Genomic DNA, 21,698 nt, shown 5'->3' on the forward strand with positions numbered 1-21,698 from the left:
TAACCACCCTGCAAAACTTAGAAAAAAAGCTAATTAGACACTTAATATATTGCCCTGTCTTGACAGTTTCATATTGTAGACATGCCATGCTTATCCAGTTTCTTCATTCTTACAAACCTTAGCAGAGTTTTATAGGAAAACATGAGACTAAATTGGTTGTATTATTTCTACTACTGAATAAAAGGTAGTTAAAAGTTACAGCAATAGAAAACATAAACATTAAGACTTAATTACAAAGCTCCCTATTTTAGTGGATCCAGACGAAATGCTTCCAAGGCTCTCTTCTGACATAAGGACTCTGCCATATCAATAAATCTTATTTTCATGCACAGTAGTTTACAAGAATTAACTATTCACTAAAAACACTAAAACGCCTGAAGCAGTTATGATTTTGAAAAATCGAATAAGAAAGCAGATTAGACAGGAAAATGTTTTAAATAAAGTTACATATCCAGGACAGATAATACAGATGAATCAAAGGAATTTTGCATCTTAAGTTTTCCTCCATACAAATGAGATAAAGATGCAAGAAAATGAAGATCATCAGAGATGGATATCTGGCCTTGCTCGTTTCCACCATAGTATCTTGCACCAGGATAGCCTTCACTGTATTTATGGTTATGACTGACCCTACAGCTTGCATAACTGACAATGATGTAAAATTCTCTGATGGAATAATTATCAAGTCCCTGTACCAGAAGAAAACAAATGTTAAAATGCTTCCAAAAATGGGGCGATTTAGGTTTTATTTTCAGGTAGATATAATAAAAGATGTCTACTAGCAGCAATCCTGTATGCACATATATCCAAAAATGTCCTAGTAACATCAATTGAACTTTCCTAAAGTAATGCCAGCTTAAGTCTGCCTAAACAAACCATGATCGAATTTCAAATAAACAAAGTTGGAGAAGTCCAAGGCTCTGATATACTAATATGATGCTAAAATACAAAAAAAATAGTGGCATTACAACTCCCATTCAACTCAACCACCAAAATACAAAGATACCTAGAAACATGTGTTCATGCAACTGAAATGATATTCTAGATGGATATATAGTTTAAGTGTATGGAATCCCCAGTTTAGTTGAAACTTGAAAACAACTCCTTAGATAGCATACCTAAAGATTGCATAACCCACCAAATAACGAGACACCAGAGAATTTCATTCGTGGATAGAAGTAGCTATGCACTACATTACCAGAAACATAATAGTTCCCTCCATTTCTGGGAAGAAACTTATTGAAACGCAGACAGGACGAAACTATAATGACACTATAACTGACAATTAGCTCAAATAACCCCAGAGAGAGACATCTAGAAGCATGTGTGTTCATGCAAATGACCTGGTATTCTAGAAAGTTATAAAATGTTAATTGTTATTGTGTATACTGTATGATCTACATGATTCATATGACTACATGGTTGTATAAATTTTATACCAACATAATATGTGATGACCAAAAAACTCTACCACTAATTATTACCAAAGCTTAGCAAGTATACTCTCAATCCATTTAGATTTAGGACTCTTGGATTCATTTGTGAGGTGTATCTAGATAATACAAAATGCCATTGCTAATGAACAAAAAAATATATGGAAGATGTATAATGTACAAGAGAATGATTGTTTTTATAGGAAAGGGTGAGGCATAAGACAATATAGAATTATGATGCTTGTCACAATCACGTGAATTGAGAAAAAAATAAAATGCAAGTATTTACATTATAGGTAAACTTAATTTATGTGGTGTGAATAGGTCCTCAAAGAGAACTAGTTAATCTGTAAGCCCCATTCATACTAACAGTCATCATCCAATATGTATCTTTGTCAACTGGTTTTTGTAGTAGTCATTAAAAATCATAATAGATATCAAGTTTTCATTTACAAATACACACCCAATATTGTCATATAAATGATTTAACATCTTTTTATGTTAATAAAATTTCATGATTTATTTTCAGTTAAACCCTAATTATTATAATAAATCATCATGTTCAAATTACTTACAAAATAAGAATCAATAATTGAAGCTGCAATATGTCCTTTAACAAGTACTATTTATATAATTTAATAATCACTAACCTTCACTTCAACTACAATTTCGACTATTAAATCAGTAGTGAAAACCAAATACAATATGATCAAACACATTCTTATCCCCCCAAAATTGCTACCACTTTAATTTAATTTCAACAAAATAATTACTATTCCAAAATTTTATTTCCAACACAAACAATTTAATTGAAAAAACCAAACATAATATGTCTCTTATTTCTAATATATAATTCAAAATAAATGAACACGATTAATGTCATCCAAAAGCTGAAACATGTCACTACACCAGAATTCTCCATAATAAAAATGTTCGCCCCCACGACGGATATTAGAACAGCGCTCTTCCAATGCTTGAGTTTCCATGGTAGATAATCTTAATGTTTGCACCTTTGTCTTTGTCCTGATAAAGTTTTCTTCCTCTGCCATGATAAGCAGAACATTTGAGCATCCATACACTCTTATCTTTTCTACACTCTTCAAATTCCAATAACACTGTGGCAACATCTGCAATGCCTCACACTTCATTATTGTCAATCTTTTCAGTGAAGGTAGCGCTCCTTCTTCCACTCTTGGCAGCTGCTCTATCTTTTTCATCCCCACAATTGAAAATACCTCCAGATTAGGAAATGCTCTCTCCTTGCCAAATTCCTCTGGGAACTTCTCTATGTTGGGGCAAGCAACTATATTAAGGTGCTTCAGACTCGGAAGCATGTGCAACGCGGGTAGTTTCGACATGCCACAGTTGAACAGTCTAATGTAGCTTAGATGCTGAAATTCACATAGTGAATTTTTTATTTGGATTAATTGAGGACATGACAGGCAGAGTTTCCTCAATTTTGACATGGCAGTCATGTCATGGGGTAGACTTTCCATATCTGTGAGAGACAAATGCAGAGACTCCATCTGGTTCATGGTTCCCAGAGTTCCTTCTCGGATTCTTTCACCATTATTTTTAAGCCCCAACCTTTTGAGCTGGTTTAGGGTGCACAAATCATTAATTGAAAGCCGATCTCTTCCACTCTTATTCCACCCTATATTTGGAGAATTGTTTGCATCGAGGAACTCCAGAGACGTAAGGTTTGAGATGCCGTAAGGCATGCACTGCAGATGTTCACAAAAACTAACATCCAAAAGTTTTAGAGAAGTCAGCTTTGAAATGTTGGATGGGAGTTGTGTAATATCGGATCCGTAAAGATCTAATATTTGAAGGTTTCTGAGAGTAGCGAGAGAATTGGGGAGTCTCTTGATTGGAACAGAGCGTAACCTGAAGCAAACTAAATGCTTTAAACATCCCATGTTATTCGGTAATGACCGGAGGGCAGTTCGCGACAAATCCAGGATCCTCAGAGCGGTCATTCTCCCAATAACCTCTTTAGGAATTGCTGACAAATAAGGATTAGAAGAGAGTAGCAAGGAGCGGATACAGGGAGCTCCGAATGCTTTTGGAACTCTTATGAAACCATTGTCCATCAATGAAATTCTCACGTGTCCACGACTGTCCTCAGCTGGAAACTCTTTTAAACCTCTGCGTGACTGAAAGAAGCATTTTTCTTCCTTCTCAGCAATGTGATGTGCTAAATCATGCAATAAATCGTGCACCCTGAAATTGAGCACCTTTCCGTTGTGATCCTTCTGGATTGGTTCGATAAGGCATCGATCCGCTAACAAATTGACATATATCTGTCCAATTTGGAGAGGATTAGGCCCGGTCACCAATCCTTCTCCAATCCAGTACTTCGTAGCAATTGCATTACAGATGACTTTGTCTTCTGAGAAAGCAGCGAGGCAGAGGAAGCACTGCTGTAAGGAAGTACCATAGCCTGGGATGTCGGCCAGGGCATCATAGCTTAATCTCAACGTGCCTGCAAATGAGTGTGTCAAATCATTCTGCAACTTCTGGAGTGCAAATTCCCATTCATTTGACTGAGTGACGCCTGCCATTGCCTGCCCAATTACTTTGAGGGCTAATGGAAGCCCACCGCACTCCTTGCAGACACGCTTCGCTATTTCTTGGTCAATGCCCATGGGCAAAATTCCATCGCTGTGTGGAAAAGCATGGAATGAAAACAATCTCCAGCTATCATCCTCGTTCAAGTCTTGCATTTGAATGATTGATTGAGGTGAAACACCCATCTGTGAGAGAACACTCCTACTTCTGGAAGTGGCAATGATAATATTGGAGTTAAGGTGTGCAAAGCGAGGCACACACAACTCCTCTAATATGGTGGTTGCGCTTGTTTCCCAAACATCATCTAAAAACAGGGCAAACTTCCGTTTTCTCATGCTTTGATTCAACCAATTTTTCAGAGAGTCTTCTTCTCTGCTGTCCAATCTTTCATTTACTTTAAGAGCTATTTGTTTGACAAGCTCATTTCTAAGAGCATCAAAAGATGGACTCTGTGAAACAGTAAGCCAAAGCATCAAGTCATTGCAGAAGAGATTCTGTACCTGGTTACTGTTGAAGACTTGTTTGAGCAGTAGAGTCTTACCGGCTCCGCCCTTCCCAAGTATGCCAAAACGAGACACATTTTTGTGCTTCTCTAAATCGATTAGCTCCCCAAGTCGGATGGATACACAATCTTGTCCGACAACGAGTGCCTCCTCAATATACTTCATGCTGGGAGCGGGTGAAGAAGTGAATGGGAAATCTCCAGATGTTTCGGCAAGTGCTGAAGTATGCAGATTAAGAGAATCCTTCATGTCTTTAATCTGCCCAAGTAGTTGCCGATTGGAAACATGCTGTTGCAGTTGGTGCAGAAAAGCAACTTAAGGCGTGGAGGCTACATGCTTCTCCACATTTGCAATGAGTTTCCTGATCTTTCTACTCGTTCTGTAACGAGAAAAAAGATGGCAGGATGAGCGTACGGTGCAGCGCTGGGCCAAATCAGATGCTTCCTCCAGAAGAGCATTCAATTCGTTCGACCAGCTGTTGACCGTGGAGGGTAAAGAATGGTGAGGGGATGTGCCCATTCTGCCAGAGCTCAAAGCTTTTCGATATTCCTGCATTTCCACGTTCATCAGTTGAATTTTGACAAGCAAAATTTTAAGGGCATCCAACTCTTTCCTACATTTGATGGCAACCTTGATGCATTGAATGATCTGATTTGCAGTCAACTGAATGCCGCAACCAATCATTCCAGAGATGAAGCCGGGATCACCCATTTTTTGGGTACTCAGAAACAATATTGAATTTCCAATTGAAGTCTTTTCCTCACAGAGAGCAAGGTAAACTTAAACACAAAGCCGGTAAAGCTCTGCCAAAAGACGCAGACTAATCTAGTCGGTCTTATGAAAACCAAACGCTATCTTAGTAAATATGAAATGAAACGCTACTAATTTATAGCTTCATAGAGAGACCTCGTCAGACAAAAATATTATTAACTTGAGAAAAGTAGAAAAATGTTACAAGATAACTGAAAAACGAATAAATCATTTACACCGTGTTTTAACTGTCCAGCTGCCTCATTTTAGTCAATTTATTCTCAACTACTTTGATATATATAAATTTACTCTCAACTACTTTCAAGATTTTGATATCGTGTTTTAACGTTCTATTACTCTTAATTATTTTGAAGACTTTAAATTTTAATTCATATATATCATATTTTAATGGTCAAATTATTTCATTTTCGTCAGATTTCAAACTTCAATTCGTGTATACAGTATTTAAACGTCAATTTACTTTCTACTAGTTTGAAGACTGCAAATTTTAATTCATATACACCATATTTTAACCATCAAACTACCTCATTTTTGTCAACCTACTATCAATTATTTTGAGAACTTCAAACTTCAATTCATATACACCATGTCTTAGCTGTCAACCTGCCTCATTTTTGTCAATTTACTCTCAACTACTTTAAGGACTACATTTTGAAGACTTCAAATTTTAATTCATATACATCATATTTTAATGGTCAAACTACTTCATTTACATCAATTTACTCTGAACTATTTTGAAGATTTCAAACTTCAATTCATATATACCGTATTTAATATTTATACATCAATTTACTCTCTACTATTTTCAATTTACTCTCTACTATTTTGGAAACTTCAAACTTCATTTCATATACACCAGATTTTTAATGGTCAAACTACCTCATTTTTGTCAACCTACTCTTAATTATTTTAAAGACTTAAAACTTCAATTCATATACACTATATTTTAACTGTTAAGCTACCACATTTTTTCAATTTACTTTCAACTATTTTAAAAACTTCGAAATCCAATTCATATACACCATATTTTAACCATTAAGCTACCTCATTATCATTAACTCAGAATTTATACATGTTAGTGTTTGAAAGTATAATACAGTTGTCAAGAACATGGTTTGATTTTTAGAGAATAAATTTATTTTCATATTTTTTATGCCCATGTGAAAAGAAGTTTTTGTAAACAAGTTACGTTTATACTTTTTCCTTTTATTGGCATGTATTTTTTTTTTCTCATGCAACGCTAAAACTTTTATATGTTTTTAAACCAATTTTATAAACAACAAAATGCCAAACACTTAATTTTGCTCTTAAGTGATACAATTTGAAATTAGCATGCACCATGAAAGTTTACCCCGAAACCTCATGAGAGGCACTGCCCCTTAACCTCATTGGGATCTGTAATTTCATAAATTATATCCTTTAAAAATTTCACACTTAGCTTATAGATCCATTCTCACAATTATACCTAAAATATACATAATTTATATTTGATTATGTTCAATTTTGAAACTGACTTACTGCATAATATTAAAAATCTAAATGAATAATTAAAAACTCACTCTTTCACCTTCTTGAACCCTGAACCCCAGGGCAGAAATATGTGAGACGTTGTTGAACGCATTTTCCCAAATCTCCAGTTATTGGGCATCAACCCTTTTGCGGATTTTATGGTTTGAAAGGTTTGGTCATATGCTACCATGTCTGTATAGCTAAGGCCTGAAGGTTGGATTTCTTAGCAATGGGGATAACCTCGGCGTTCTCACAATTCAATATCCAAAATAACTTATTCAAGCACCAGGCAGATTCAGAATAGGTTTCAGAGAAAATGCAAATGCTAAAGGATGCACTTTTGATTGCTTTTTGAATCGTAGAGGATAACGTTTGCAGCTCCACCACATCCAAGAACACGCATAGTCCATACTTACCAAGATTGCATTAGATGATTACATAAAAGCTTGGAAGATCTTCTTCCATAATGGAACCCTAGAATAAAAATTTAAAAAAGGGGCAAAAGGCATATAAGACCTTAGGATAGAAGTTAGAACTAGAGAAGACACGGTCTAACCACTCATGCAAGACAGTGCTAGCCATCCAATAACTGGATCAGAAACGAAATGAGATTAGCTACAGGAAATGATACGAAATGATATCAAGATGGTATCAGAAACGAAGAGATATTAGCTACATGAAATGAAAGAGAACATGTGAGTGATGAAGGAAGTGAATTGGAAGAACAAGAAAATGAAAGAGAAGAAGAACAACTTAAGGGCATGCTGCATTATGGTGGAAAGAGTTGCAGAAAGAGAGTGTAATGAATGGCGACCCTAGGATAACAAGATGGAATCAAATGGTTACTAGATTAAAAAGAAAATTTATTTTCGGAGACTACGAAATGGAGTTATTCAAGAAGCGGCAAAATATGAAGAAAAAGATATGTGTGTAAAAGAATACACGGAAGAGTTCTATAAGCTGGTCATTCGATCGAAAAGACACGAAATTGATCGGGAAAAAGGTAGCTAGGTATATGGCTTGCAGTTTAATATCCAAGATGAAATAAGTATGTTTCAGATTAACACCATGGAAGAAGCATATCAATATGCTTTGAAGCCTGAGGAAAAGTTAATGAGAAGGCAAATAACCAAAGGTCATTGAAGATTTGCAACAGAGAAGGGACGAGCAAGCAGCAGCAAAGGAAAGCAGATTGAGGAAGAATCGAAGCCAAAATGGAATAAGGAAGTGGTTCAAAGCACATTTAAGGAAAAGGAGTTCTCATCAAGAGGAAGTGGTAGCAGCAGCAGAGGGTTTCAAGGCAAATGTTTTCAGTGCGGAGAAGATGGTCATCGTGCTTTTGAGTGAGTTTGGCAAGAAATCACTTGGCACAAGAGGATGAAGAAAGTGATGCATCAACGAAAGGTGAAGACCCCAAAGGAGGTGAATCTCTCATGATGAGGAGAGTGTTGGTGAATCCCAAGGTAGTTGAGGAGGAACCAACTCAAAGGAGCCTCTTTCGAACTGTGTGCAAGGCTGGAGGTAAGTGTTGTAAAGTTACAGTAGAAAGTGGTAGTATGGATAACCTAGTTTCCGTTTCAGAGGAGATGATAAACAAGCTAGGTTTGAAAAGATGTAAGCACCCTAGTCCGTACAAAGTTTCTTGGTTACAAGAGGGACATGAGGTGATGGTGAGTGAGCAATGTTTGGTGAATTTTCAGATTGGTTCTCTTATTAAGATGAGGTGTTATGCGATGTGACGTCTATGAGTGCTTGTCATGTGTTTTTGGGTAGGCCATGACAATTTGACAGAAAGGCCATTTATGAAGGTTGTAAGAATGTGTACACCATCCAGAAAGATGGTCAAAAGTATAGATTGAATCCTCTAAGGGAGGAGGCAGGAAGCAAAGAAATCAAGCTCCATAGCTTGTTGTAGTGTTGGAAAGCAACGAATAGGGAAAGAGAAATAGCTTGTTGTAGTGTTGAAAAGCAACGAATAGGGAAAGAGAAAAAGGTTGAATACAAGGATTTGGAAACATTCAAAGGGCAGATTAAAATAGAGAAAGGCAAATTGGTTTCCAATTTATCATAACAGTGCGGTAAAAGGAAAGAGAATAGTAGTCCAAAAGAGTGTCGAGGTCAGAGCTGTGAGCAAGTGTGGGAAGTAGCTGAAAGAAACAGAACAACACCAATGAAGGTAGTTTGTGTTGAGGTTGGATGAAGAGATAGAAGAGGGAATGCTCCCATGGACGAGTAGCAAAAGTGGATCACAGACAAACATGAGATTACCGTCCCATGCATCTTCCAATGTTCTTGAGTTCCCAACTCAAGGAACATTTCACTTACCTGGTGTGTTTGGTGCAGGAACACCCGGATGCATTTGCAATCAGCACCAACCAAAAAAAATTATATTTCCAGTTCGTTTTCCTGATTTTCAGTTTTGTTGTGTTTCATAGTCTCGTTGGCATCTCTATGATCAGCTTGCAGAGATTGTCGTGAGCATGAAATTCAAACTACAATCAGCTTTATGTCTTTAAGGACCTCGACTTGTGAATTGAGACAATGCTCTAAATTTCCAATATTGAGGTAGACTACATTGACGAAATTCAGTTAAGTTTGAACTGTTTGACAAAATTTCTCAACGAAATTTGATCTCATGGAATTACAGAGCTTGTCGGATTTACACAAATTGGTAAGACATATAATCGGCTGGAATAAAAAAACTAACCTTCAATTAGGCAAATTGAGCCAGTAGGATTTGGAAAGACATCGGTTAAGAAAGAGGAAGCAACAGATCACATTTCTTTGAATGTGATATAAATTAGTGGGTATTGTGGAAAAAAAGAGGGGAGGATTGCGTCTAGACAGGAGGGAGTGAGGGTCTACGACAGTGTGATGTGGGCTGCATAGAGTAGAAACAAGACAGAATTTGTGTACAGAATATAGTTTCTGACTTGAGGAACCATAGATTAGTCATTTTCAAAATGAATTATGAATGTATGTAGAGATGTGTTTGCCGGTTTAATAAGAAGATAGTTATGTTTCGTAGTTGCAATCTTAGATTCAATTTTAGAGCAGAGTATCTGCCTGTATAAAATTTGTGTTCTGAGTTTTGTGAGGTTCTTGAATCAATTATTGACAAAGACACCTAGCAAATCAAGCTTGCAAATGTCTTGAGGCAATCCACTTTCCTTCTCTTCACTGAAATGTATGCATTACTACATCCTAAGATTCCACCGGTAGATGAAGCCTAGTGAAATATGTAGATTCATCGAACATCAAACCCAAGAGATTGTGGTGAACACCGAACATTGATGATCAATGTCATCCATAATATTTATCAATAGTATGCCAAGTGTAAGACCCTTGATAAAGAGCAGCACAAATATTTGCAATAATCGGCACAAGTTGTGGGTTATGCAAATTCTAATTTACATTATCAATATGCAATAAAATTACATGGATGTTTTTACGTGTGAAATATCAATTTAAAATCTATGTGCCTCATGTTTTAAGGTGGATCGAGATTTGTCATGTGCGTTGATGGTGATATGTATCGTCCTTGAGGTAATCAAGAGTAGATACTTGGCAGGCACTATCATGCTTTTTCGGTCCTCCAAACAATTTGTAAGTTTCACAAGAGCGAGGAAATTGATCAAATAAGTCTAGCTCGAGTACCATCTAACAATTCATGACTTTATCTTGAAAGTAGACTTAATATAATCTTTGAGCTAAGATGTTTTGGGGTCCATCCAATAGTCTTCCCGGACCTCCAAGCTTGAAAATGTCCACTGCAATAAAATAATTAAATCGACCTGTTGATCTAATCTTACAAGCCTAGCGAGTACGTATTGAATACAAAACTAATAAGTATTTACACAGGGAGTACAATTTGTTACATCCCTCCTTCATGAACATTTTTATTTTTGCTTAATTGTATATTTAGAGATATGATGATGTTAATTGAAGTTTATTGAGAATATCTGTTGATAAATTTTGTGGAATGAATGATATTAATTTGAATAATTAATGCTTTGTGATATAGATATTTTGTATGGTAAAAGACTATGTCTAACTATCTTTGTATATTTAAGTGGATGCGGGATATTCAATCACCCTTAGAGAAGGGAGGGAGAGCATCATCAAGGAGAGGGGTGTATGCATGGGAAAAGGTCAAAGTTGTCATCGTAAGATTCATCTCCAATCACCCTTAGAGAAGGGAGGGAGAGCATCATCAAGGAGAGGGGTGTATGCATGGGAAAAGGTCAAAGTTGTCATCATAAGATTCATGAGATGAGTAACCTATTAGGGCTTCTCTGTGTTTGCCCTAGAATCATTAAGGTTGAGTCAATGTTATGATGTTAAGATGTTGAGACCATGTTTAACCGATTGATAGGTCAAGACTGTCTTCCTTATATTAATAATCTTCAACATTAAAATTATATCCTTTAACTTGGACCAATGATTTTAATTGAGATAAATATATGAATTCAAAGTTCAGAGTATCTTAATACTCATCCAATTTTATTAATCATTATTATTAGCATATTCAAATATATGTACATATGAAAGGTACACATATATATAGAGTTCATATTTAAATGTATCAATATACGTATCGGTTATAAATGGCAACTTATCAATTTATATTTAAAATATTAAAAACTACAGGGTAACTACTCATACAGCCGAGTCTTTGTGTTCAGGCATTAAAAGAGAAAACATATTGTAACTTCGGTATTAATAAGTGCCACTTCCATCACTTGGGGGCATGGGTTGGGGGCGGGGGTGAGGTTTAATCGATTCCATAACGTATTTGAAACACAAATGAAATGAATGCCAAGTGTGAAATCATGCCATTTTTGGGGAGTTAGCCAATTCTTGAATTTGGGGAATTGAACACTATTTTGGAATATGGCTTTTAGAGAGGAAAAATTGATTTTCAAGAGGAGAGGGAAGGAAGAACTGAAAAATAATCTGATGATATTGAATAATTACGATTATACAATCATATATAAAGGAATTACAAGATGATGTTCTAAAACAACGGACTGTTAATCTAAAGTTTCAACATGAAGCTAAAAGCTAAAATCTAAAAAGCAAACTATGCATTGTTATAAAAAAGCAATAGTTTCACTTAACAAACTAAAAAGAAAAAAGCTAAACGACCATTAATAAAAGAATTAAATAGAACTGATTAAAATATAATTAAATATTCTAATACCCTCCCTTAATGGTCATTCTATCTACTAACTACCCTACAAAAGACATTGTAGGTCTTTTGATCACAAACACAAAGAACACTTTGCTGCAACGGAGACCCTCCTAGGATCTACAAAGTGTTAATGATCGAGATTACCATAACCCAGCCAACCTGATGTTGGGTAAAACAGAAACATGAAACCACGATTTTGAGGAAATTTTGGCAAAACCTCCAAATTTGAAGAGAAAAATCATCATTTTTTGTGGAAAAAAAGGTAAAACCTTGAACAAGAACTAAAACCTTGAAACAATTTTTGAGGTGAAAATTGAACAAAACCTTGAAATGTTGTGTGGCAAAATCCCCAACAACACGCAGTAAAACATCAGACATCATATGGCAAAACACCAGACATCATGTGGCAAAACACTAGACATCACGTGGCAAAACACCAGACATCACGTGGTAAAGAAAAACTCTTCCATGACTTTTTGTGGAGAAAAATAAAAAAACCTAACACATGAATTTCAAGGTTTGTTGAAAACCCAAAAATTAAAATTTCCTGCAAATTGGAACCCTAATTGTTTTTGAAAAAGATCAAAACCTAATAATCTGTAGAAAATAATATTAATTTACATCAATAAAATAGGGATTAACCCTAGGTCCCCACGACAACGTTGAAACCAGAAAGTGGCAGGGAGATTTTTGACATCACCAAAAAACCCTAGTTCGCTAAAAAACGCCGCCATAGAGATCATAAATCACGCAGGCTAAGATCGCAAAAAAAAAAAAATAAAGAGATTGCCTATAAATTTGTCGTGTGCCAAAACACAGCAACAATCTTGTAGTTGCGTCGCGAAAATTGCACGGACCGCAGAAGAAAAAAAAACGCACACAGGGAAATCATGGAAGTTGCCAAAAAATTGTGAGATAAAGCAATCAGAATCACGCTGCAAAAAAAAATCGTATACAGAAAACTCATGAACCCAAGCGGAAGGAAACAAGGCCGCCAAGAAAGAATCCACCCAAAAAGGAAAAATCCCACGATTTTTAAGACGTGAAAACTTCAAACTTCAAACCCTTCAAACAGCAGCAACAAAAACACTTGAAATCTCTTGTTGCGAAAAAATAAAATTGCCCTGCAAACCCTCGAACAAATCTGCCGTTAAAAAAACCCAGCAATTTTTCATAAAAAAAGTTGATTAAAAAATTTTTTGGATAAAAATTTCAGGTACAGGCTTACAAATTTTTAAATAAAATTTATCAAATTCTAAAAAAGCCCATCAACTTGCTTTGATACCATAAAAAATAATTGGATGATATTGAATAATTACGAATATACATCCGTATGTAAAGGAATTATAAGACGGTGTTCTAAAAAACGAACTGTTAATCTAAAGCTTGAATATGAAGCTAATGCGCTTAAAGTGCTAAATAAAGCCCAAAGCTAAAATCTGAAATCTAAAAAACAAACTATGTGTTCTTATAAAAAGAAGCAATAGTTTCACTTAACGAACTAAAACCAAAAAGCTAAATAATCATTAATAAAAGAATTAAATATAACTCACTGAAATATAATTAAATATTCTAATAAAAACAAACGTTAGAAAATAGTAGAGAAGGTGCAGAGAAGTGCAGGGAAGAGAAGGATCCATTAGCTGATCTCCAAGAAATTGAAAGAGAGAAGCCGGAAGGATAGCCCATTGTGCTCTGCATCTTTGTAGGAAATTAATCAAGAATGAATTGTATCTTAAGTCTTGATCTCTCAAGTTTTCTATAGCATTGGTAAAAACGTACTACTCTAATGAACTCTACCATCTATCATTTGAATATTAGTACAAAGATCGATTCATTAAGATTTTCGATTCAATGAAGCTAATCCATTAAGACCGCTAAGCTAAAGAGCTAACGTATAAAGATTATGATAGAAACGTATGAGTTACATGATTTCATTGTTTCATTACATGGCAGTCCCGTGCTAATCTCTGTTTTCCTAAGCATGAAGATATTGTTCCATTATTATTTAGGACTAAAAATCCATAGAGGCATACAGATTTAGAATTGCTTAATCATTTTCAAAACTAGTTAGATCGCTTTGGACCTATACATTTCTTATTCAAACTATTTATGAGCTGAGGCTGGTCTTTGATTTGTCAGCTTGGATTTTGAACACAATGCCTTATGTGGACCCAGAAGAGACAAGAAGGAGTGGAATATTCTCTGTTTTGGATTAATAAACTATTGCACTTGAGTCTAAGAACTTGATAGAGGCAAGATCTTTTATCATTATAAGCAATTTAAAGTAGTAGCTAAAGGCAATTATCTGTATTAATCTTTGCTTCAATGTTGACTTAATAGCAAGAGATTCAAATTCTTAAGTAATGGATTCTTGAAACCAATTTATGTTTAACTGATAGCTCGTCGAGCTATAGCATTTAGACCATGATGGAGTCACTTGTAAACAAGTTACTACTGATCTAAACAATGGAAAGTCGTACCTACCTTACTATATCTACTTGGCATGATGATGTAGTGCCATTGACTTACTGTCTGCAGACCATTAGAAACATACAGACTCAGTAAAGAAAATGATAAGCGGTATTTCTTTTTATATCAAGCTATAGTCAAGCTCAGAGCAGCATTATTTGTTGTCAGACATATTTGTATCGGACCCTTAGGAAGGTTGATATGAGACTTGGGGAAAGGGAATATCCTTGTTCTGCATGAATAATTTATTCCATTTGATTGTAAGCAGTCGTTAAATCAAGATTATCTATTACATGATAAATCATAGTTAGTCGATAAGGCATGTAAGCCGTGATATGTAATGTCCCAACCGATTATAGACAACTAAGAAAACATGAAGATTAACTGAACACGTGAGATCATAATGATATGGAAAGACACATGCATGTATGCATGCACGTGTAGGGGATGCACATATATATATACGTATGAAATAGAGGTACCACTTGCATACATAGTAAATAATTAGAATGATTAAAATGAATCTGGATGAAGTATGTAAATATATATATTACTGTGGTTGAGTTACTGCACGTATGCATGCAAGGGATGCACCTACATGTACATTTGTAATGTGCCAGGAGGTACTCACTTGTATGCATAATTAATAATGAGATAGATTAGTATGAAACATGTAGAGAGTAATAACTCTCAAGTAGTCCTTGTATACTAGGGTAAAGTTTCTATTCAGAGGGTTAGGAAGCAATCCTAATTAGAGGAGAGAAGTCTAATGGTAACTTACCAGCTAGCATGTTAGGACTTATATAGACATTAAGAAATATAACAAAGTTGAAATCTTGCGTTGACTAAATGTGAATTTCATTCACTTAGTCTTGTGTGACTTATTAATATCAGTTAACAGAATGCAGTGTAGCATGTCATAGTGGTTAATTCTGTCAAGTCGAGTGAATTAGAACTTTTAAGTAATGTTGTAACAAGTCGAGTGAGGTGGTGAATAATGACAACATGTTAAACATACTTTATAATTATATAAAACCTTGGCCAAAGTGTTGCAGTGTTCTGCATGCGCCTATCAATTCACTAGATCCAGATACACTTCCTAGTCAGAAGGTCATACTAGTTAAGAGGTATCTATAGTGTATGACCAACTAGAGTCATGTAGGTTCTAAACACCAGACTAAGATGGCAATAAGTCTCAGGTGTGTGTCTACACCCTCATCAAATGTGGGGCCACTTCTATAAGGAAGGTGATCAGGGACTGCCAAGTCTATGATTGAAGGTAAAACACCTTGATGATGCACTCCCTCCAGCAGAATAAGCAGAGGCTTGTACCAGATTCCAAATTGGAAAGCAAACATCTATAAACTCTAAACCTTCTTATTTACTTATTGCATGGTAATTATGTAGAAGATAACGTGCAAGTTATTTTCTATGTTTATGTAATTTCATGCAGTTGATGCTTATGATTACATTTCATCTCTTTAGTTATAAAAGTTTAAAAATTTTTAAAACTTGAAAAAATAATAATTTTTTTATGCAAATGAAAAGTATTTTTCCTTATGTTTTCTTTATAAATTAAGCATGTTACACAATTCATAATTAATTAAAAAATAATAGAGAAATATACATGCAACTTTCTACAATAATGTCCAAGCCATTTTACATAACATATAGTGCTAGAGGTCAAACACATTGTTGACTATAATGTCTAGTACTAAACCTAAGATTATGTTGTGTGTACACTATAGAGAGAACCCTCCTTTTTCCAATGGGAAACATGCAGACTGTCTTACATAAGAGCATATTATCAATAGGTAAAGATTTACAAGATATTTAGATTGGCCAAACACTACAATATTACATTGAATGAGAATCCTCAACAATCAAAATCTCTAACATCGATTGGTTCTCTTTTTAAGTGTTAGACCTTGAGGTTTATGAGTTGCCAAATCCCACATCATTTCGATTGATAGTTGACAATATTCTACCATGAGTAATCAAAGTGATCAACACAAGGTTATAATATTGCTAGATCATGGGTTAATACAAATGATTGCATAATAATGGCTCTAATATAGTGGAAATGGTCAAAGTGCTATTGGGTATGTGGGAGCTCTTGAGAGTCAACTATTTGTTTCCTAATTTATAATTCAAAATCTATCAAAAAAGTTTCATTCTTTTGAGATTTAAACATGTTACCTTCATATGTCTATACAAATTCTTAAGTTGTCCAATAGGGGTTCAATGAAGGAAAACTTGACCTTGGTAATCAAGACACATTGTGGCTTGAATCCTTCTTTTTCATATATTATATCAAAACTTTATCAAACTGCATTAATACTTGAATCCTGCATATGATTTACAAGTAAACTAGTAGATCAAAAAGGAATAAAAAGTGAAGCCTATAAGTATACCACCTCTATAATGATTGAAGACCTCATTGACTTCTATCCTTGACCAAAACTAGCGAATTGTGGCGAGGATCAAAATAATTATTCATTAAAATGAATAGACAAAACTCCATGATTTTATCCTCTCCAAAATCATTTTGATGAATTTCTTAACTAAGAAATGGGCTCATGATAAGATAATATCATAAATCAAATTTCACAAAAAAATTATACCACTTTTAAACTTATTATTACATAAAAAACATTTTAATCAAAATGGACACAAACAATACGGAAAAAATATAAGACTCATAATTATCAACATAACAAACATAAATTGTATGATATTCTTTAATATAATACACATACAATAATAAAAAAGTCAAAGAAAAAAATGAATTTGATGGAGGACATTGAAACTAGTGAAAGGTAAAAAAAAATTTGATGCAAGGGCATTGAAAAGTGGAAGAGCATTTTCCACCAAATTTATCTCAAAACACGAGAAGAATAAAACATGAATCTCACAAATGACATATAATTGAATCTCTTATCACTAGCACATCTATCTGAGATAAACCAGACTTGTCGAGAATCTCTATGATCCACCACCCATTGAATCACTACCAACACTTCACCCACTATTCGATAGGCAGTGGGCAACATCTCAAGCAGCAACAAAAAAATGTCTTTGGTTGAAACATCGCTGTGACCTATTGATCTCTTCAACCATGGTGTGCTAGTGAAAAAAGAAAGGCTACTAATGAAAGAGAACGATGGAGTTTATAACAATAGTACTTTTGACAACAATGCATGTGAATCAATAGATAGCTCTAAGCTTCTGAGTGGCAGCTTTCAAGATGATTGGTAGCACAAACTCGGGTTCTTGGGGAAGCATTTGTCTCAAGTCCAAGCGGCAAAAATGGCCTTTTCATTATAGTATGATGGAGAAACTTCTATGCTCATTGCTCTCAATAAAACCTGGTACTCTCTATGTCCTCATTATATCCTCTCTAATCAACAAAGTTGAAGATGAGAGCATTACAAGAGCACTACATTGGAGTACGAGTTGCAAGGGTAAGAGGTCATGAGTTCCAACTTCTCTCTACCGGATGCCCAATGCCCAATGTTTGTTTTAGTGTAGTTTTCATCAATTTTAATGTTAAAGGGATCAAATATAGGACCTCTCTATTCTTCTTCTACCACCATTATTTTTTACGATTTTTCCCTCTTTCAGAAGCTAGGGAAGCAATTATAAAAGGAATAAAATTTAGAGCCTATATAGGATTGAAGATAGAAAGTTATGAGAGAACAATGACCTTATCCTATGTTAACTTTTCAAGAAGATTAATTATGTTATGTTTGGCTACTTGGGTGATTTTAAAAAATCCATTTGAAATTCATATACGAATTTGTTTCATAGAAATCAACAATCAATTAAAATTGACATTAGGTGTAGTAGATTATGTGGCAAATGTTTATGCTTCCACATTAGATTTCATAGATGCATCTATTTCTACTTTAAACTAAAAGTTTAGAGTGGTTCCATTTTGCTTTCATTATTGACATGTGAAAAATATACTTAATTTTTGAAGTTATTATTATTTAAAGTGGATAATTTTAATAAGATAAGAAATACAATTGAAATTATATGATCATGTCAATGGGCTTTTGGTCTGCTCATGAAGTTGAATGGTTTTGAATGAGCTCCCATAGGTCAAGTCTTGCTGAATGCAAGACATCAACATAATAAGAAATGAGATTGGGGTCATGCCTTGGATGAGTTTGACAGAATGGATACCCTTCAATCTTTATATTCTTAAGTGAATAAGTTTCAGTCAAAAGATTCATGATGCATGAATTTGACAAAATAAATACCCTTCAGTCTTTGACTTGACTGAACAAGTTTCAGGCTAAAGACTCTACTCCCATATCAACCCTTCAATCTTTTGATTCTTAAGTGAATAAGTTTCAGTCAAAAGATTCACGATGCATGAATTTGACAAAATAAATACCCTTCAGTCTTTGACTTGACTGAACAAGTTCCAGACTAAAGACTATACTCCCATATCAAATAGATAAAAATTATTTACAGATGATATAAAATCCTCCATAAAAAATAAATTACATTAGCTTCCATTAAAATCTCCCCTCTCCCTCCAAATTGTATGTACCAATTATAAAACAAACAGCAACCTGGCTATTACACCCCTTTGAAATCAATTTATAATCTTTCACTGTTAGTACTATCGATGTCTTTTTCGTTGCTCTTACTCCATGACATTTTCCAAGTGGAGTGTCATAAATGACGAAGGACCTTTGATTACACCCCATGTATCTTGGAAAATAAATGGCAATGGAAAAAAAGCATAATAACATTTCTAAAGGAAAAAGCCAGACACGGGGAGAAAGCAATTACTCATGTCGTATGATCCGATCCCTGCCGCCAACAATCCTACTACATTGCCGCTGCGAAAGAGTCAAAGTGGCTGCCTCTATCTCATTTTGTAATTTTCCACAGCGCTTCCTTCACCAGCCTCTGCCCTCTTTGAATGGCAACCGCAGCGTCGAACCCCAAGTTTTGAAACCCTCGCTTCGCTTACCGAAATTGCAGCCCTGTTGAAGGAGAGGCGAGAGACGCAACGGCCGAATCTGGCCATTAAAGAGAAGCTCCTCTACCGTTAAAAACACTTCCTCTGAATTCCTCCTCTCCTCTTACACCATAAATCCCAAGCCAAACTTGATTCCCCACCAAATTCATCAAATTTTCCAGCGCCTTGTTTGTCCCTGTTCCATGTAAAGCTCTCGTAATTTACTCCTTGCTTTGGTTAGATTAAGTGTGTGAGAAGCAGCGAAGAGCCTTGCGTAACAAGCTGCCCATGTATCTGTTGTTGATTTTGACGCTAGCGGCTAAGATCTCTCCAATGGTCATCCCAGTGTTCAGAACGCTTTTGAACCGCCGATCCTTGAGTACTGCTGTACGGGAGCTGGCTAGCTCCCAGGGAAGGCTTATAGAGCTACTAAGGTAAGGGATGAACTACGTTTAAAAATGATGGCACTGGCTATTGGGCATGCTCGTCAGAAGCCCGCAGAACTTTCGTACTCTTGCTGTTGCCTCCTACGGCTTCCCCTATTACAAAGTTAAACAATTTTATTGCAAAGCCACTTCTAGCAATTGGTTTGATCTAGGTAGCAAGAAAATCACATTAATAAACTAAAAAGGAGATTGCATTTAATTGTTGTCAAGTATCTAGGAACTTCTAAGGGTGTGATTTGATTAAATCATGTCTCAAATGTATTGGTAATAAAATGGATAATGAATTTGCAAAGCATAATCCAAATTAATATTATTGATAACATAACATGCACTGTACCTTCAATTAGTATGTTTCCACATATAGTCAAGTTCTTAGGTAAAAGGATATAATAAAAGCTATAGGAAGTGACACGGTGTCTTGTTGAGAAAAGTGATATTAGAATATGTCAATACTAGGAAAAGAAGTATGTTGAGAATCATGCATAAGAAATGTGTTATTATTTTGTTTCAATTATAAAATTGAAAATCAACAAAATGATAAACAAATTAGAACAAGCATCAGTTTAGCATGTATTTATAGACATCAAAAGTTAAGTCAATAATAGAAGAACTGTGTGATTAGCTAGCAATGGAAGAAGTGTGTGATTAGCTAGCAATGGAAGAACTGTGATCAACATGAGCCTTCATTTAGATTTTTGACTGGATTTTTACTTTGGATCAACCATGCCTCCTCTAATCTTTGATGACAGTTCACTAATTTGCATGATAATTGCTATGTTCTAACTTTCTCATTGTGATTATGGTGAGTTATTTGGAGATTCCCCATATTCCATTTCTTTTTAAGATCACAATTTAGGTCTCTTAACCCATTCCCTTTGGAAAAGAGTCATTCTTATGAAATTGCAGAAAAATATAGTGAAAGCCAAAAATAGTGGAGGAAGGGTGACTTCACTAGCCACACCATTTCAATAACCTTCACTCACAAATAATTTTAATAATCTAATAGTTATCAGGTTGCAATTGTTTCAAATTGTATATGCTTATAAACCATAAAATATATAAGGTTTTATAAACTTATATTAGAACATTACATATAAATGTTATAAGGATGTGACCCCTAGTAGCATTGTGTTCTAACACTTCCCCCTTAATTTTTAATAGGGGATCACATGTCAATTTCCATAAAAGAAAGAATGAAGTAACCTCATAACGTAGGTCTTCTAAGTTAACAACGATAAATAGAGCCACAAATATATGCTAACATGAAGATCATGCATATTCTCTATATATTTACTTATTTTTTGTTGGCTTTATTTCTCTCTTTTTTGTTTTTTAGTGGTTTGTGTGTGTTGCTTGGCTTTCCGTTTTCTTTTCCTTGGGTGGTTATTCCTAGGAGTTTTTTGGTCTCCCTTCCTTCAGGTGGTCCTTTTTCTTTTCTTTTCCTTTCTCCTTGTTCCTTGTGCCCTCCCCCACCCCACTCCTCTTTTTATTTTGTCTCAAATATGCAACTCAACATCTTTCATATCTTTAGAATTCTCTTCATCCTGATGATGAATCACGGAGTGTGATTCGAAACGTTGATGGAAAAAAATACACACAATTGAATCTAGAAAAATAAACTAGTATATATTATGGTTGTCAATTTGTTTATTTTCATTTTTTTTTTATGTTTGTATGATAGTATTTGAAATTATAGTATGGTTGTCAAGCAAATGCTTTGATTTTCATTAAATATTTTTTATTTTTTATTTATTTTTATGTTTGAATGTTAGTGTTTGAAAGTATAGTATGGTTGTCAAGCATGTGGTTTGATTTTTACAA

At 34.9% G+C, this 21,698-nt stretch overlaps 1 long non-coding RNA gene across 1 annotated transcript; it reads right to left on the reverse strand.

The window, feature by feature from the left end:
- Positions 1-131: 131 nt before the first annotated feature.
- LOC131876417 (uncharacterized) lies at positions 132-20,005 on the reverse strand. The gene is made up of 2 exons (XR_009372738.1): positions 19,260-20,005; positions 132-689 (listed from the first exon to the last, which is right to left on the reverse strand). It is a non-coding gene; the product is annotated as an uncharacterized LOC131876417 (long non-coding RNA).
- Positions 20,006-21,698: the final 1,693 nt, after the last annotated feature.

Source organism: Cryptomeria japonica, chromosome 5, assembly GCF_030272615.1.
Source record: "Cryptomeria japonica chromosome 5, Sugi_1.0, whole genome shotgun sequence".
Lineage (NCBI taxonomy): Eukaryota > Viridiplantae > Streptophyta > Pinopsida > Cupressales > Cupressaceae > Cryptomeria > Cryptomeria japonica.